General features: G+C 46.8%; 1 protein-coding gene across 2 annotated transcripts in view; it reads left to right on the top strand.

The window, feature by feature from the left end:
* STOX1 (storkhead box 1) overlaps window positions 1-17940 on the top strand; it is a 51424-nt gene that overhangs the window by 19183 nt on the left and 14301 nt on the right. Inside the window, exons 1-2 of one of the 2 annotated variants that reach the window (XM_027130076.1) lie at window positions 10301-11749; window positions 13204-13362. The exons of the other annotated variant lie outside the window; for it this stretch is intronic. The gene's annotated coding sequence lies outside the window, so the exon portion shown is untranslated. Of the gene's footprint in view, window positions 1-10300; window positions 11750-13203; window positions 13363-17940 lie in introns of those variants that run through there. 2 annotated transcript variants of the gene reach the window in all.

Genomic DNA, 17940 nt, shown 5'->3' with positions numbered 1-17940 from the left:
AAGTTTAAAAACAAAATTTTTGGCCACGCAGCATGCAGGATCTGAGTTCACTGACCAGCAATGAAACCTGCACCCCCTGCATTTGAAGCGCAGAGTCTTAACCACTGGACCACCAGGGAAGTCCCGTCTGTCATTTTTCTACTCATATCTCCTGCAGGGCAGAGGCAAGGAGCCGGCCCCTAGTCCCTACTAATCGACCATAACTGAAAGGTGCTAATTCCAGCCAGACTTAAGCCAGGTCAGGCGCAACCCAGCTTTACTGCCACTTTCACCTAAGACCAAGTAAAAGGATCAGACTGAAGAGAACCAGGGCACTCAAGGCATGTCCCCACCTTGTTTTTGGGTGTATGAGGCCTGTCCCATCTGATTGGGCTGTACACAGAAACAGAAAGCTAATTAGGGTGGAAGCTTAGCAGGATGAGGTAGGTATGTTTGTCCCTAGAATTTGTTTCATGATTGTTTTTTCATCCCTGTTCTCCAGATTTTGATTCCTACTGGAATACAGGTTGAAAAAAAATTACCAGCAAGGAGAAGTTTTGATGTTTGGTTTTTGTTTTTTTTTTGCGGTACGCGGGCCTCTCACTGATGTGGCCTCTCCCGCTGCGGAGCACAGGCTCCGGACACGCAGGCTCGGCGGCCATGGATCACGGGCCTAGCCGCTCCGCGGCATGTGGGATCCTTCCGGACCGGGGCACGAACCCGTGTCCCCTGCATCAGCAGGCAGACTCTCAACCACCGCGCCACCAGGGAAGCCCGTTTGCTTTATTTTGTATGTTTGTTTTTTTATTTGTCACAGCCTTTGCCAGAATCTGTTTCTCTTAAACTTTCCGTCATCTGACTCTCCACAATGCTAAGAAAAGAGAATAAAGAAATGGTGTGCCCTTTCAATGGTAATTGTGTGTCACATAAAATGGTCCATCTCTGGAGAGCAATAGCATTTGGTGATGGTGCTTTTCAGAAATCCCAGGGCTGTGTTTTGTCCTTAAAACTGAGCTTAATTGTCTAGCCTTGCAGTTGCCCATAGTTACATTAACTGGTTGAAAGCCCTGGTAATAAAAAGAACTTTTTTTTTAGTATTCTGTTATAACTGAATCAAAGCACTGTAGAGATTAGTGGTTACTTGTGCCTTTATAAAGAAAGTTGAAAACAGTCTTTTTAGAAGGAAGACTGGTTCTCGAACCCAGGGCACTTCACAGATGGTGCCTTCTGTTTCTGGTCTTACCCTTTCATCCCACACAGTGGATTAGGGCATTATTTTAGGGCATTGTTTTCCAAAGTGTGGCATGTATAGCACTGGTGGTGGTAACAGAATTTGATTTAGACATTTAAACATTAAACAAATTTTTTTTTTTTTTTTTTTTTTTTTTGCGGTATGCGGGCCTCTCACTGTTGTGGCCTCTCCCGCCGCGGAGCACAGGCTCCGGACGCGCAGGCTCAGCGGCCATGGCTCACGGGCCCAGCCGCTCCGCGGCATGTGGGATCTTCCCAAACTGGGGCACGAACCCACATCCCCTGCATTGGCAGGCGGACTCTCAACCACTGCGCCACCAGGGAAGCCCTAAACATTAAACAAATTTTTTAATGAACTAAGGCATACCTTCTACTTAACAAATGGCACCGATTTTCTACTTAAAGTAGGAACATAAAGTTTCCCCAGTAATTATAGTAATACAGTTGATTTGGAGATAAATATTATATATGTGGATAGGTCCCAAATCTCAAAGGGGACCCAAATGATTTATCTTTAGGAAACAATGGACACTAGGGTTTCTAAGACACTTAACTTTTCTTTTTTAAAATTAATTAATTTTTAGCCGTGTTGGGTCTTCGTTGCTGCGCGTGGGCTTTCTCTAGCTGTGGCGAGTGGGGGCCACTCTTCATTGCCTTGTGGTGGCTTCTGTTGTTGCAGAGCATGGGCTCTAGGCGTGCGGGCTTCAGTCGTTGTGGCACACGGCCTCAGTAGTTGTGGCACACGGGCTTAGTTGCTCTGCGGCATGTGGAATCCTCCCGGACCAGGGATCGACCCTGCGTCCCCTGCATTGGCAGGCGGATTCTTAACCACTGCACCACCAGGGAGGTCCCGACACTAACTTTTCAACTTCACTAAACTGTAGGGAAACCCCTCGTGGGTTTTGTGTTGCAAAAGTTCCCTTGGAGTTCAATTCTGTGTTACACATTTTAAAGTTGACACTTTATCAACTTTGATCAAAGATCAATCTCATCTTTTATCAAGATGAGATTCCATGACATCTTGTTTATTTATACTTAGACTTTTATGTTGTTTTTCCAGTTACACAGGTTGGAGGCATAGAGAATGAGGGGAAAGCAGGAAGGGTGAGAGGTGTTTTTTCCTTCTGACACCTACTAATTCTCGGATTCTCTGCAGATGCCAACTGGGTGTTGTGCAATTAGCTCTGGGTAGTTACTGTCAGATTCCACAGGTTTCAGTGTTCAGTCCCACAAGACTGTCCCCACTTCAGACGCCAGTTGAAAGTATTAGGTCCCCAGGTTACCAGCACTTATGTCCAACTTGGCTACAAAGTCAAGAGTTCCTACCAGCACCCTCCCCAGGTTCAGTAATTTGCTAGAACAACTTAGAACTCAGGAAAGTGCTTTACTTACTGTTACCAGTTTATTATAAAGGACACAACTCAGGAACAGCCAAATGGAAGAGTTGCATAAGAGGTATAGGAGAGGGGTTCAGAGCTTCATGCCCTCTAGAGCACCCACCCAGAAGCTCTCTTAACTCTGTTTTGTAGGAGTTTTTATGGAGGTTTCATTACATAGATATGATTTGTGAAATTATTGGCCATTGGTGATCAATGCAGTCTCCAGCTCTTTACCCACCTCCAGAGGTTGGGGAGGGGGGCTGAAAGTTCCAGGCTTCTAATCAGGGCATGGTCTTCCTGGCAGCCGACCTCCCTCCTGAGGCTCTCTAGGGGCCTGCCAATTACCTTTATCACTCAGGAAGTTCCACAGGTTTTAGGAGCTCTGTGCCAGGAACTGGGGACAAAGACCAAATATCTTTCTGTGATATGATAAGGGGGAACAGGTTTCCACACGAAGTCAGACGCAACTCCATCCTTGCAAAAAGGATGGAAGAGGGAGCCTCAACATTCTAGGACCTTTGACCACGCCATTAGTAAACTTAATCATGTGGGTCTTAACTCACTTTCTAATGTAATTGTCCTCCAACTGTGGCAGTAAAAAGTCATTAAAATTTAAAATCTTTTGATTAGAGCATTGTTGGTTTTTTAATATCTATCTTTAATAATTTTATCTAGAATGCACACATATGGTATTCTGGGTCAAAGACAGATTATTCTTTCATCACTTTAAATACGTTATCACACTGCTTTCTGGCCTATATTGTTTCTGGTGAGAAGTCAACTGTTAATCTATTTGGAGCTCCCTTGTATGTGATGGATTTTTTTTTTCTCGTTGCTTTCATGATTTTTTGTCTTTGGCTTTCAGTGTTTTCTTTCTGATGTGCCTATGTGTAGAATTATCCTACTTGAAGTTCTTTGAGCTTCTTGGATGTATCGATTATTTCTCAGCAAATTTGGGAAGATTTTACTACTATTCAAATATATATTTTTTGCCCCTTTCTTTTTCTCCTGTCCTTCTTGCATTCCTCCTTACACATAGACTGATGCCTTTAAAGGGGTCTTACATTTCTCTGAGGCTCTGTTCATTTTTCTTCATTTTGTTTTCTGTTTTAGGAATGTTTATGTAATCTCTATTGATCTAACCTGAGGTTCACTGATTCTTCTGCCAGTTCAAATCTACTATTGAGCTCCTCTAATGAATTTAAAATTTTGATTATTGTACTTTTAAAATTAATTAATTTTTGGCTGCGTTGGGTCTTTGTTGCTGCATGTGGGCTTTCTCCAGTTGTAGCGAGCGGGGACTAGTCTTCATTGCGGTGCGCAGGCTTATTGCGGTGGCTTCTCTTGCTGTGGAGCATGGGCTCTAGGCGCGTAGGCTTTGGTAGTTGCGGCACGAGGGCTCAGTAGTTGTGGCTCGCGGGCTCTAGAGCGCATGCTCAGTAGTTGTGGCGCATGGGCTTAGTTCCTCTGCAGCATGTGGGATCTTCCCTGACCAGGGCTCGAACTCGTGTCCCCTGCATTGGCAGGTGGATTCTTAACCACTGCACCACCAGGGAAGTCCCAATTATTGTACTTTTAAACTCCAGGATTTTCATTTAGTTTTTAGTTTCTCTTTATCAATCGTCTCTATTCAGCAAGACATTGTCTTCATACTTTATTTCTTTACGCATGGTTTCCTTTAGTTCTTAGAACATATAATGGCTACTTTGACATCTTTAATTTGATCTCTGGTGGCTTTCATAGGCAGTTTCTGTTTCTGCTTTTTCCTTGCATATGGGTCATGGGTTCCTGGTTCTTGGCATGTCTTGTGATGTTGAAAATTGGACCTTTTAGGTAATATAGCAACTCAGGATACAGATTCCTCTTTCCTCTATCCTGGACTTGTGTTTGCTTTTGTGACTTGACTAGGCTATATTAGCGATGTCTGTTTCCCCTACAGCATGAAGCCTTTGATATTGCTTCTCAGAGTGCAGCCTTGGTCACGCACATAGTCACCCTGGGATGACAGTGGTTTTAGCAGGGCTCTGTTTGTCTTTTGTCCTGATCTCTTAGTTATCTGCTTCATTTGGTATTACACCACTCTTTTTTTTGGCTGTGCCATGTGGCATGTGGGATATTAACTCCCTAACTAGGGATCAAACCGATACCCCCTGCAGTGCCGGTGTGGAGTCTTTTTTTTTTAAACGTCATTTATTTATTTATTTATTTATTTATGGCTGCGCTGGATCTTCATTGCTGCACGTGGGCTTTCTCTAGTTGCGGTGAGCGGGGGCTACTCTTCATTGCGGTGCACGGGCTTTTCATTGTGGTGGCTTCTCTTGCTGCGGAGCATGGGCTCTAGGTGCACAGGCTTCAGTAGTTGTGGCACGCAGGTTCAGTATTTGTGGCTCGCGGGCTCTAGAGCACAGGCTCAGTAGCTGTGGTGCATGGGCTTAGTTGTTCCGAGGCATGTGGGATCTTCCCGGACCAGGGCTCGAACCCATGTCCCCTGCACTGGCAGGTGGATTCTTAACCACTGCGCCACCAGGGAAGCCTTAGCTCATTATTATTATTATTATTTTAAATTTATCTATTTTTGGCTGTGTTGGGTCTTCGTTGCTGCACGTGGGCTTTCTCTAGTTGCGGTGATCGGGGGCTACTCTTCGTTGCAGTGCGCGGGTTTCTCATTGCGGTGGCTTCTCTTGTCACGGAGCACAGGCTCTAGGCATGTGGGCTTCAGTAGTTGTGGCACGTGGGCTCAGTAGTTGTGGCTCATGGGCTCTAGAGCGCAGGCTCAGTAGTCGTGGTGCACGAGGTTAGTTGCTCCGCGGCATGTGGTATCTTCCCGGCCCAGGGCTCGAACCCGTGTCCCCTGCATTGGCAGGTGAATTCTTAATCACTGCACCACCAGGGAAGCCCCCTAGCTCATTATTCTTAAGAGGAGCTGTCTTTCGGAGTGCCTTTAGGCTTGAACTTTCCTACACACTTTTCAAATAAGGTCCATTCCTTTGGGAAGTGCTTTGAAACTTTTTCTTATGGACTGCCTCTCCCCCCTGGACAAAATGACCCACTGCTCTGGGTGCTGGGCACAAGGAGAAGAGCAGCTTGCTTTCCCAGGGTGGAACCTATGCCCTGTGAGTGAGCTGGGGTGAAGGTGGTTGGAGTCCCAGAATTCTTGGGCTGCTGTTCCTGGGAGAGAGTCAGGACTGGGTGGGTACAGACTGGGTAGAGGAAGGGAACCCGAAATCTCTCAGCCACACTCACCAGGAATTTAAATTTAGCCTCTTTGGCTTGGAGTTGGAGCGGATGGAAAATGCTGGCAGCTTACCCCTTTCAGCGAGTTGTAGTAAACCTTGGCTGGGAGCTGAGGAGAGGGAGCCCTGACTTCTTGGCTGTATTTGCCTGAAGTGGGACTTTCATCAAACTGAGCTGGAGTGGGGGAGGGAGAAGGTGGTGGTCCAATTGCCACAGACTCTCAATTCTCTTACCAGGTTTTACTAGGTTTTCTTGAATGAATGTTTCCTTGTTTGGTGCATGCCCTTAGAAGAATTTCCAGAGACTTTGAGTAGTGTTTTATGGTTTCCACAAGCTTTGTTTTGCTAGGCAGTGGTCCATGGAGTTCTTCACACTGACATCCCCAAGTGGAACCAGGTTAATTATTACTTATATAACAACTACATCAGTCCTGGGGCAGCTCTATGAGAAGCAGTTGGAAAAACCTCCCACACAAGTGGCTGCACATTCCATAGGTGTGGGAGTGAGAAAAATTGATTTTCCCTGCTTATACAAAGAAGTTAATTGCCCCTCCTTTACTTCCTGAAAGGAGAAAAACCTTTGCTATTTGGAGACAGGATGGAAAGCACTCTGGGTTCTCTAACTTTTTGCAGTGTAAACACATCTTTCCAGCAGTCAGATAAGCTCCAGTTTTTTGACTGGAGATGTCTCCAAGGTCCTGGGCCTCATTTTCCCTTGAAATATAAACACATACCTCCAGAGTTGGGTGAATCTGTGGAGTTCACTGTCTGTATAGTTGCAAATTAATTTTGTAAGACTTGCTCTTAGCCCAGCATCCCAAGTTTTCAGAAAATTTATTTAAAAAACCCCAACTCTGCAGAAACACAAAACTATTTTCTCTCTACCCCACGTTTCCACCTCTTGTGTTTCTCCATAGTTGGCTACTGGTAAATTGTCCCATAACATGCCACTCCATTGGTCATTTTGTTTTAATCTGACCAGTGGGAGCTAGGACTAAATCCATTGGGTTTGTCTCATATAACTTTATTTTTGGCTGTGTTGGGTCTTCGTTGCTGCACGCATGCTTTCTCTAGTTGCAGTGAGTGGGGGCTACTCTTCATTGCAGTGCGCGGGCTTCTCATCACGGTGGCTTCTCTTGTTGCAGAGCACAGGCTCTAGGTGCACAGGCTTCAGTAGTTGTGGCTCGTGGGCTCTAGAGCGCAGGCTCCGTAGTTGTGGCTCGTGGGCTCTAGAGCGCAGGCTCCGTAGTTGTGGTGCACGGGCTTAGTTGCTCCGCGGCACCTGGGATCTTCCCAGACCAGGGCTCGAACCCGTGTCCCTTGCATTGGCAGGCGGATTCTTAACCACTGCACCACTGGGGAAGTCGCTGGGTTTGTCTTAAACAGCACTTACCCAGCAGGACTCCCAAGGGCAGAATGAGGTCAGTCCCATTGTATTGGTCTTAGTCTCAGCCTCCAAGGCTCCTCCTGGTTTTAGTCAGTTGAATGCATCTCATTTACCATAAAGGTCTACCTTAGAATGTGTGGTGGCTTCCTCAGGTTTCTGTACTAACGTTCCCTACCTGGCCTGAGGCAGACACCCAGGTAGAGCTGTATATATTAATGCTTTGCACAGACTTTGCCATGACCTGCAAGAAAGAAATCTGTGGCAAATTCTATCATCCATATAACTGGCCCCAGTGAGTTGCAGCTGCCCTGAATGCCTTTGAGGCTGAGGCAGGGTCATGAATCACATCAGCTAAAGTGAGGATAAATTTCATACCAGTTTTCTAATGGAACAACTCACATTGTAGGTAAGCTTCCCACAGAGTACATGTCTGAGGGCTACTTGGTCTACCTGGGGTATTTCCTTAAAGAGAATCTTTTTTTTTTTTTTTTTTTTTTTTGGCCACGTGGCATGTGGGATCTTAGTTCCGCCAACAGGGATCAAACCCACGCCCCCCTGCAATGGAAACGAGGAGTCTTAACCACTGGACCTCCAGGGAAGTCCCTGGGGTATTTCCTTAAACCCTTGAAAGTTTCTGATAACCGTCTCCAAATGTAAGTCAGTGTTTTTACCAGAGGTAAGTTAATGCCTGCATTTCATGCATACAGCCCCAGAGGGCACACATGGCACCCCTGGAAACAAAGAGTTTACAATTATTAGGGCCCCCAAGTGAGACTATACATCAGTTAGGCCGCACAAGTGGGCAGGATGCCTACTGGGGCCTCCGACCTCCCACCAGTGGATAAGTTTGGGCACTCTGCACTTCAGCCCAAATAATTCAGGTCAGTTCAGTTTTCAGTGCAGTTTCAAGCAGTCCTGCTTGCTCCTGCCACCAGTTCATCTGTCCCTGCGGTGCAGGTGACATCTGGAGGTGTTCTTCATGTAAGCACAGGAGCCGAGCCCGTCCCCTCCCGTCTGGTCAGTGTCAGGCAGCAGTCAGCTGGAATTTGGGAGTGTTCATAGCAGCAAGGAGGGTGGGTAGGAAAGGGGGCGCGGGGCAGCTGGTCGTGAGAGCAGCGAGGGGTGGCCTCCTTCTGGGAGGAGGGCTCCAGGAGCAGATTCTGAAAAACAGAGGTTGGTAATCCCTGCCCCCACCTCGCATCCCACCAGGTCTAAAGTTTTCCCTTCCCTTGCTTTTTTCCCCCCTTCCATTGTTACAAAATCAGTGTGTCTCATTACTGTAATTTCACAGGTTTCTTCCATCCTCCTCCTCTCTCACCCAGACCTTTCCTCCAGGAGGGTGGGTGCAAGAGAGGCAGAAAGCCTTCTCACAGAACGTTTTCACACAATTCAAACAGACTTAATTATTAAATCGAAATCTCCTGAGACCCTTTTCAGGCAAGCTGATCTGGGGTTATTGTTAGGGGACAGAGAGGAAGATACATTATGTCCAGAAGAATGGTCGGGGCAGAGTTTTGAATTAAAAACATTTTTTGAAACCGATCTATACGGCCCCTACCCTTAGAGAGAGGATCAGCCTTCCCTGGTGAACGCTGAATTGAAGAGTCAAGCTGCCTTACTGAGGTGTAAGGTGAAAGGTGAGTCAGACCAGCAGCTGATTGGTAGTGACCTCTGCCCGAACCAGAAAAGGCACAAATCACCCTGACAGCAAAAATCAGAAAGACCGAACCCAAAAAGCCAACAGCAGTGAGATCTTCCCAAGGGGGTGGATGGGCCCCGCTTCTTGTGATTTGACCTTCCTTGTCTTGCAGCTTCCCTAGGAGTCCCACCAGGAGAGTCAGGCTTTCCTGATCGGCAGCGACCTCTTCAGAGGACAGGCCTTTCCATAGGCTTCTGCTGTGCAGACAGGTCCACCAGCATTCATGGTCCATTTCCACAGCTCACAGCCCCACAAGAGGGTGTCTTCCGACAGTTTCAGAGTCGGAGTTGTGCTCACGGAGCAGGGAGACCACACTTGTTTTCAACTTAGCAGAGCTTGAAACCACAACAGGCTTCATTCAGTGAGCCTGGCCCAGGCAATTGAGGGAAACCTTGTGAATCCATGATTCCCCCGACTCCTCCCCAAACCAGCAGCTTTTCCTTGCTTGGGGCGGCAGAGGGGATAGCTGCCCCTTTCTTGTACAAAGCTAAAACTCTGCTTGGCTAGCAGGGCTTTTCTTGCAAGGACTTTTTTTTTAAAGCTCCTTTCACCTGTCAGTCACAGAGTTGACCCACAACTTCATGATACACAAATGGGTGATCTGATTTCCTCAAGAGCTCATGAGCAAGCTTAAAAGCCACTTTTCAAAAAGGCACGTATCTAGGAACATTAAGTGTACCTTAATCTGGAAACTGTCTCCCTTCTCCAACTCTCTTGGCATACTACCTTTCCTAAAGCAAACGTCGTAGCCAAAATCCAGTACAGGGACTTGTTCTGTCTGCCATACCTAGAGTCCATTAAGATTTCAGACCTCCAATTTGATGGTAAGAAGCCAGCAGCTTTCTCCTCACTGCCAGAACCTCTGGGTTAAGAGGCATCTGTTTCAGCTACAGATGGCAAAAAAACAAGGGAATTCCATTACCACTTCTTTTTGCATCTTTCTCTGATTGAGAGGAGGTGATCCCTCTCGCACTTATGACAAGCATATAACATCCAGATCAATTTCTGCCATACATTCAGATGCAGCAGCACAGAAACCAATGCAAAGCCATGTTGAAACTCTTTTTTCCCCACTGCAAAGTTTTGCACAAACTCCTAGCCTTTAAAGTCAGCATTTACAGGGATAAAAGTCACAGCTGCAGGGAGAAGCTGTTTCCTCACAGCTAGTGGGGAATGTGGAAGGGAGGCAAACTGCAGGCGGCAGGGTGGCATTTTATTTATTTATTTATTTGGCTGCATGGGGTCTTAGTTACGGCACGCAGGCTCTTCGTTGCGGTGTGCGGGCTTCTCTCTAGCGCGTGCGCTCTCTAGTTGTGGCGCACGGGCTTAGTTGCTCTGTGGCATGTGGGATCTTAGTTCCCCGACCAGGGCTCGAACCCGTGTCCCCTGCATTGGAAGGCAGATTCTTAACCACTGGACCACCAGGGAAGTCCCAGGGTGGCATTTTAGAACAGCGCTCTCCTTTTGCCCCCTTGACCTATGTGAGAAGGCTCCAGGACTTTTCTGCTCACTCACTGAGGTTTCGCTCTGTATTCCTCAGTATCTCCATTCATCCCGTGTCCCCTCCCCACGTGGCTACATGGTGCTGGTATCCAATGGAGCTCTCAATATTCCAGTCCCCCATCCACTCCCATTACCCCCTGTGTAAAGGGACTCATGTAGTGCCTTCTGAAACAGGAAGATCAGCTGGGGTAGAAAAGGAGCTAAGGATCAGTGGGGAGCAGAGAAGTGTCTTCAGGATAGCAATCCAGATTCTGTCCCTGCGGTACTGGGCAGGTTAGCTGTGTGGTCCTCCTAGACTTGCTCTGGCTGTGGAGCTAATTACCTCCCTCCTCTCCCCTGTGGGAGAGAGCAGCCTAAGCTTCTCTTGTCCCACCTAGAGTCCGCCTTTAAGAATTTCAGGGTCCAGTCAGAGGAGAGAGCAAAATCCCAAAGTGCCATTAGGCTGCTGTGTTTCAAGCCTATCTCCTAACACCCAGCTAACAAACTTCCTAATCCTTTCAACAGACCTGCTTCTGGTTCCCATGGATCTTCTTCACATCCTGCTAACCAGCCTCAGGGCTCTCATCTGTCTCTCCCAGTAAACCATGAGACACACAGAATCCCGTCATCCTTGCTACCAGAATTGTTGGGCCTTTACTATTCATCTTTATTAATTTCATTCTCAATGCACATAGATATTCTAGATCAGACAGATTAGTTATTATTTATGCAATAATTTAAAAATAATAATATTACGTAAGTAATTATAACTGCATCAGTACCCCTTGCCCCAGTGCTTACCTGGGCGATGCGATGAAAGCCAGATGGGAAAATCTCCAGCAGGGGTGTCAGGCACTCCATAGGTGAGGGGTGGAGAAAAGTGAATTTTCTTTGCTTATGTGCAGGAGAAAGAGGCACCTGCTTCCTTCTCTCCCAGAAAGAGGGAGAAAAACCTTTGTTGCATGGAGACAGGATGGAAGGATCCCAGGTTCTTCCTCTGACCTTCTGGAACATAAATACATCTCTGCAGGAGCCAGAACAACCCTGGTGGCTCCAGTTTTTATGACTTAGAGCTGACTCCAAGGTCTTGGGCCTCATTTTCGCTTGAAATGTAAACACACCATCCTGAGTTAGGTAAATCTCTCTAGAGTCATCTCACTATACAGTTGTAAGTTAACCTTGCTGAGGATCCCAAGTTTTCAGCATCCTTTATCCAGAAAACCCCAACTCTTCAAAGTCAGAGATTTAGCTTCTCTTGCTAACAGTTTGCTCCACTGGACCACGTTGGGAGCAGGACGGAGGCACCACTCCCAAGACCCAGCGGTTTGTGCTGCCCCAGGTAATTCCACGAGAACTGGCTTTGCTCTCCTGCCGTGTGAGCTTCAGCACCATGCCTTGGGCTGCCAGGCTAAAGCGTGAGGCAGCAGCGAGAAAGGGAGGAGGCAGCTTGGGCAAGAGGGTCGGTGAGCGAACAGGCGTTGAGGAAACCTTCCGCATGTGGGTAGTGGGAGTACTTTGTGTGCAGTGCTCGGGGGAGAGGATATTTCTTGAGTAAACAGAGAACGTCAGTGTTAGATTCCTAAAAAGGAAGATGAGGGGGCTGGGGAAGCAATAAGCTAGGAAGCAAGTGTATTTAAAAGGTATATTGATAAAAGCCACTTCCTCTGGAGAGAGGAGGGAGGAAGAATCTGTTCCTTCCCGAGGCTGGGGAGGGAGGGGCCGGCCTGATGCCAGGAGCTACAAATACCATCCCCCAGGACCCCTCCCTCTCCCAGGGGCCCAGGGGGACCCAGGGGGACCCGGGCTCGAGGTGGCATGTGCTACTGCTGGTAACGGGCTGAGCTCTGGCTGCCTCCTGTCCCCCTCCCACCCTCAATCTCCTCCCCCTCTGATCAGAAAGACCAAAGGGTCCAGAGGTCCTGAAAGTTGCCAGGAGCCTCCTGATTGCGGTCTTTGCTGGAGTGAGGTCCTGGATCCCTGGCCAATGGTTTGCGGAGGGGTGGGGCTTCCGGGGCTGGGGGCCGGGCACACACACACAAAAATAAATAAATAAAAAATTTTAAAAAAAGATGGTGGAGCCCCTTTTCTGGGCTGAAACCCAAGAGAGCGCTGAAGAAGGAGCATGTGCATTTGTTCTGCTTGGGGTTAGGGGGCCATGTCTGTATGGAAGGCAAAGCGGGGGTCAGGTAACCTCTGCAGATGGACCCTAGCGGCTTCTGCCTGGACAGCCTCACCACACGATGTGCACGAGGCCACACTTTTTCTCCCAGAACATAATCTGAGAAACCGTCTGGCTGCCTTGGGTCAAAGGTGCAGTAATGGATGGCTTAGTGAGAAGTAGGTGGTCAGCTCCTAGAAGCAGTGACCAGATGACCCTCACATGTAAAGATCATAGTGATCAAGACCTACGGCCTCTTTTAAGATTTCTCAGGGTGGTGACCTTTACATTTCACTCCTAAGGCCGTGACCTTGTAGAAATATGCTAAAGTCCCGCTGAAGTAGTCACATCTGCCCCGATGTAAGATGAAGCTTTCTGTGCTGAAGAAAAGGAAATTCACAATCTTAAAATCAAAAAGTTTATGTCTTTTAAAGTTTCTAACAGCCTAGAAGTGCTTCTTAGTAAAATACATTTATGTGAGTTGTATCCCCGGAGTGGCTTTTATCTTTTAAAAGTTAATATTTCAGGGGTCCAAAAGATAGTCTGTAGTCAACTTGAAAGCAGGCGGAGCATAGCAGACAGTCTGGGAGAAGTGAAAGAGAGTGTTGATGCAGAAACTCAATGATGCTTTCCAGATTTGGTGGGAGAGAGGGTGGCTGACCCAGGCAGAGCAGCCTGCTGGGGGGCCTGGCGAAGCACCTGTGGACACTGATAAGCCTCCCTGGATTCTGGGCAGATCCTGTTCATTTTTCTGAGTCACCCAACCCTCACCTCCTTCGGTAGGAGAGGAGCAGGTAAGGCTGTGATGTTTGTGATGCTTTTTTGTAAAGTGTGTGTGGGGGGTAAGAGGTAGCATTGTGTGTGTTTATCTCATGTTGCAAAGTAGAGCCCTGTCCCAGCTCCCTTCACACCACAGAACCCAGTCCTCTTTGGAGCGGGAGGCCTCTGCTGGGCTTAACCCACCACCACGCAGACCCAGCCGCAGAGACCTGGGACCTGGGTGGGTCCAGGCACTTTCAGGACCGAAGACAACTTTCTTCAACAAATGACAGGGATTACTCACCCCTCAAATATAAGTGGGGGTTATTCATTATTTGCCCCTTTAAATCTTGAGTTAATCTTACCTTGATGTTAACGGTGATATTGACTTACTGGCTCTATTTCACAAGACTTCCTTTCAGGAGAGATTGAAAGGCATCCCGTTCCTAGGGCTGTGACTGTAGATACCCATTTTGAGATCGAGCTGTAACAGCTGTGACAGTTCTTACCTTCCTCTCTGTGATTTCTACATGCAATAAGGATATCCTTTCTCATCCAGAGGAGAGTGCCACTGTAACCTTTTTAGTACAGATTTCCCCAGTTAAAAATTAGCAAAACTAGCTAAAGCTTCTGCATCTCTTTCTTCTCATGGCATGTCCTCGACTTGACGTGATTAAGGGAAAAGCAGCAGGGGCCCTGACACCTTTTCTGTAAATATCCATCAGTGTGACATTCTAGTTTCACAGCAGTTAAGCTGTTGACATAAAAGCATCCGGCTGGTATAAAATCCAGAAGCTTAATCAGGCCCTCGGCAAGACAAACATTTTGCACACAGCAGAAAATATGAGGAGGAGATGAATGTCTCTCTCAATACTTGACTAAGTATATTGGTTAGACATGTGTTGCAGATTATAGAAAACCCTCTAGAAATGGCATGAACAAATAAGGGGTAGATTTGCATCATCACAAGAAGTTTGGAGGTAGGCAGCCCCCGGGGGCCAGCACAGTCGCTCAGCAAGGCTGTCAGACACCAGGGCTCTTTCTTTCTTTCTGCTTTGACTTCCTTAGTGGGTGGTCTTTTGACATCATGCTTTGTCACCTCATGGTCACAAGGTGGCTGCAATCTCTTCAGGATCCAGGCTGGAAGAAAGAGTCAAGAATGAAAAGGGAAAATATGAGGGAAGGGCCTTTTCTTCATGAGGCCTCTTCTTCTGGCACTGGTAGCTGGCTGCCTGTATCTCGTTGACCACCATGGTGATGTCACATGCCCACTAGTTTTAAGTGAGGCTGGGAAATTAAGTAATATGCTTTCCTGCCTCCGCACTAGAGGAAGGCAAAGAAAAAGGTGACTGGGAAGGTGGGTTGAATGTGCCAACCTACAATTTCTGCCACAAGGGGTCACAGTAAAGTACTACTGAATGGAAGAAAACAGGGCTAGCAGTAGACCTTACCTACATAAATTGTTTTCTCCCAGGTGGGGAGAAGGTCATGGTCAGGACTGGTGTCTGACCAAATAGGCTATGGAAGTTGGGAAAAGAAGAGTCAGGATTGGCTAAGAAATCCATCCATGTGCAGAACTAGCGCCCTACAAGAAGCCCTCCAAGTACTAATAATGATGGAACGAGGGACGGTCAAGTTTAATATCCCTAATTTGGGAAGAGATGTTAAAGAGTGCTAATATCGGTAGGACTGATGTGTGTCAAATATTATTCCAGGTACTTATGGATGTTTTCCCACAGTAACGTTTGAACCAAATACTGTTGTTCATGTTGAACAGTCACTAATGAATACTCGAAGAGGGCACACAGTAAGTGGAAGTGGAGGATTTGAGCCCAGGCCTGCCCGACCAATTCCAGGACTCTCTTTCTTATCCCATGCGGCCTTAGGTACCCTGAGGCCCCACAGGGACAACTCTGGTTCATCTTCCTTATGATGGTGGTGCCCAGGCATCCACGAACTTCTGAGTGGGACCAGGAATACTGAGTCCCAGTCCTACCAGTTATAACCCTCATAGTGGGTTATGATTGCCTCCAACCACTGCTCTTCCTCTAGAACAGGAGCCCCCATGAGGGCGAGGACTGTGTCATGTTCACTGTCGTATCCCAACCTAACTGGCATAGAGTAGGTGCTCAATAAATATTTGCTGGATAAGCAATGATTGAAGGACTGTGCTATTACAATATCTGTATTATGAGTGCCTGATGCTACACTGTGGTAGCCACTCGTTAAATTTTTCTTAAGTGGTCCATGTAGGAAGGAGACTGTATCTCCAACTGACAGGTTTAGAGAACAATTCATGGGAGAGTCACTCAGCGTTGAGCCTGTCTTTGTGACAGGAGTTTGAAACACTGAGGCTTGGGGAAGAGTGCTTTAGGTGGAGGAAGAGGGGACAAGGTCGTAGAGATGGGAAAGTACAGACTATTCAGGGAGAGGCCAACCTGAATGGAGAGAAGTCACAGCTGAAGGGTAATAGTAGGTATGGGAGAAAAGGGATTGTTGCCAAATATGATTGGGAAACATTGGGTTAAATAAGCTAGGTTTTTTGTTACAATTCTCAGAGCCTTTAACAATGCTCCTGTGACTCCAAGCCTCATTTCTCAAACATTTGGCCTTTGGGGCCCTTTTCTTGCAGAGCATTTCATGGAATGAATTTTCCACAGAATGCATTTTGCGAAATGTTGATCTAGTTCAGCTCCACATTTATAGACAAGGAAACTGAGACCCGGAGAAGAGAGGTGGCTTATTCAGAGCCACATAGCAGAACTTGGATTAGAACCCAGATCAGATCACTTGACCTCCAGTATAGTGCTCGTTTGTAATGTGAAGACTATGTGTTTATAAAGGACAGCTTCTTCCTTACAGGGAACTTTTATTTATCTGTTATTCAGACAACAACCTTGGTGCTAAAATTTCCCCCAGTTTTGTACAGTGGTATTTTATATTCATCACCATGATGCTGAGCAGAGATGAGAGCTGCTGTCATTGCCTGTGCAGCCTCCAGAATCTTGGGAAGGTTTGTCTTAAATCAGCCCCATGTTTGCCTGGAGGGCAAAGAAAAGATGCTTTTTCTGTACAGCCATGTTTAAGGGGTTACAGGGACTGCAGAAGTTTACAACTTGTGCTTCTCTCCTCAGCCTTTTCTTGTCCCCAGCCTGCTGTGGTAGGCAGAATGGGCCCCCAAAGATGTCCACATCCTAATCCCTGGAACATATGAATATGTTACCTAATATGGCAAAAGGGACTTTGCAGATGTAATTAGGTTATGGACTTTAGGGAGATTATCCTGGATTATGTGGGTAGGCCCAATCTAATCACATGAGCCCTTAAAAGCAGAGAACTTTCTCTGGCTGGAAGCAGAAGCAAAACAACAGAAGGGCAAGCCAGAGAGAAATGAAGTATGAAAAAGACTCCATGCTGTCTTGAAGATGAAGGGGGCAACATGACAAGAAATGCCGGTGGCTTTAAGTTGCTGAGAGAGGCGCCATCAAAGGAACAGGGACCCCAGTCCTCAGTCCTACAACCACAAGGAACTGAATTCTGCCAAAAACATGAATAAGCATGGAAGCAGAGTCTCCCCTCCAATCAGAGCCTAGACCCTGAGTCCCGGAGCAGAGGAACCAGTGGAGCCCATCAGACTTCTGACTTCTAGGCTGTGAGATAATAAATTTGTGTTGTTTTAAGCCTCTTGTTTATTTTGACAGCCTTAGGAAACTAACACACCTAAGTCATTAACATATCCAAAGTGGAAGCTGTGAAGGGAATAGAGGTTAGGAAGGGGCACCACTGGGCTGAGGGCTTTGGGGCTGTGTGTGAATTAGTTTTTAGCATTTTTTAAAAAGATCAGTTGATTTGAGTCATTCACATCCTTCCCTCCCAGCCAGGCATCCCTGTATCTCTATGGCGAAAGGCTGCTGGAGGCTCAAAGGGCTCCCTGACAGGGCCAAGTACGTGTCTTTTCAAGCATATCTGTGCGCTGTGACAACCAGATTCTGAGGTCTCCTTCATAAATGGCCCAAGACCTTTGCAACTCAACTGCTGGCCAGTATTAGTGGATATATCACTTGAAATAAAGGGGCCTCTCATTTACTAATCCTGACAGGTTGAAGTGCTGTTATTAAAGATAGCACTAAGGGCTCCTGCTGGTGAGCAGCCCAGGCTTCTCTGGGAAGCCTGTAGCTTTTCAACAGAGGGCATTTCCCAGAAGGGGAGCCGTTTGTCTGGGGCTCCAAAATAAACATCACCATGCCGGAGAAGGAATTTCAGCTTCCATGGTAGATAACCCGACTACCCTTAGATCTACAGCCAGTTTCTGAGTCTTGGTACTCTTTTGTTTCTAAATGTGGAGGAAAGTGTTTGCATTCTTTTATTTTACTAAAATAAAAGGGAGACTTGGAGAGGGGCTCGGCTTTGCTGGCCTGAAACCTTTCTTCTTTTTGTTCCCATTTTGTTTGATTTTCTGAACCTATTTAAGGTTTTAACACAACAGATCTAATTATTTAAAGTCATGGAAATTTTTGCACAGCATCTAATCTCGGATGAGACGCATTGTTACAGAGTACTTTTCATTTTTTAAAAGCTCAGGATTAATTTTAATGTTAAAGAAATTTGGAAAT

The sequence above is a fragment of the Aethalodelphis obliquidens genome, unplaced genomic scaffold (genome assembly GCF_003676395.1).
Source record: "Aethalodelphis obliquidens isolate GAN/ISIS:26980383/991018 unplaced genomic scaffold, ASM367639v1 scaffold37, whole genome shotgun sequence".
Taxonomy (NCBI): domain Eukaryota; kingdom Metazoa; phylum Chordata; class Mammalia; order Artiodactyla; family Delphinidae; genus Aethalodelphis; species Aethalodelphis obliquidens.
Note: the sequence above shows the minus strand (reverse complement) of the source record. Positions and strands in the feature narration are given on the sequence as shown.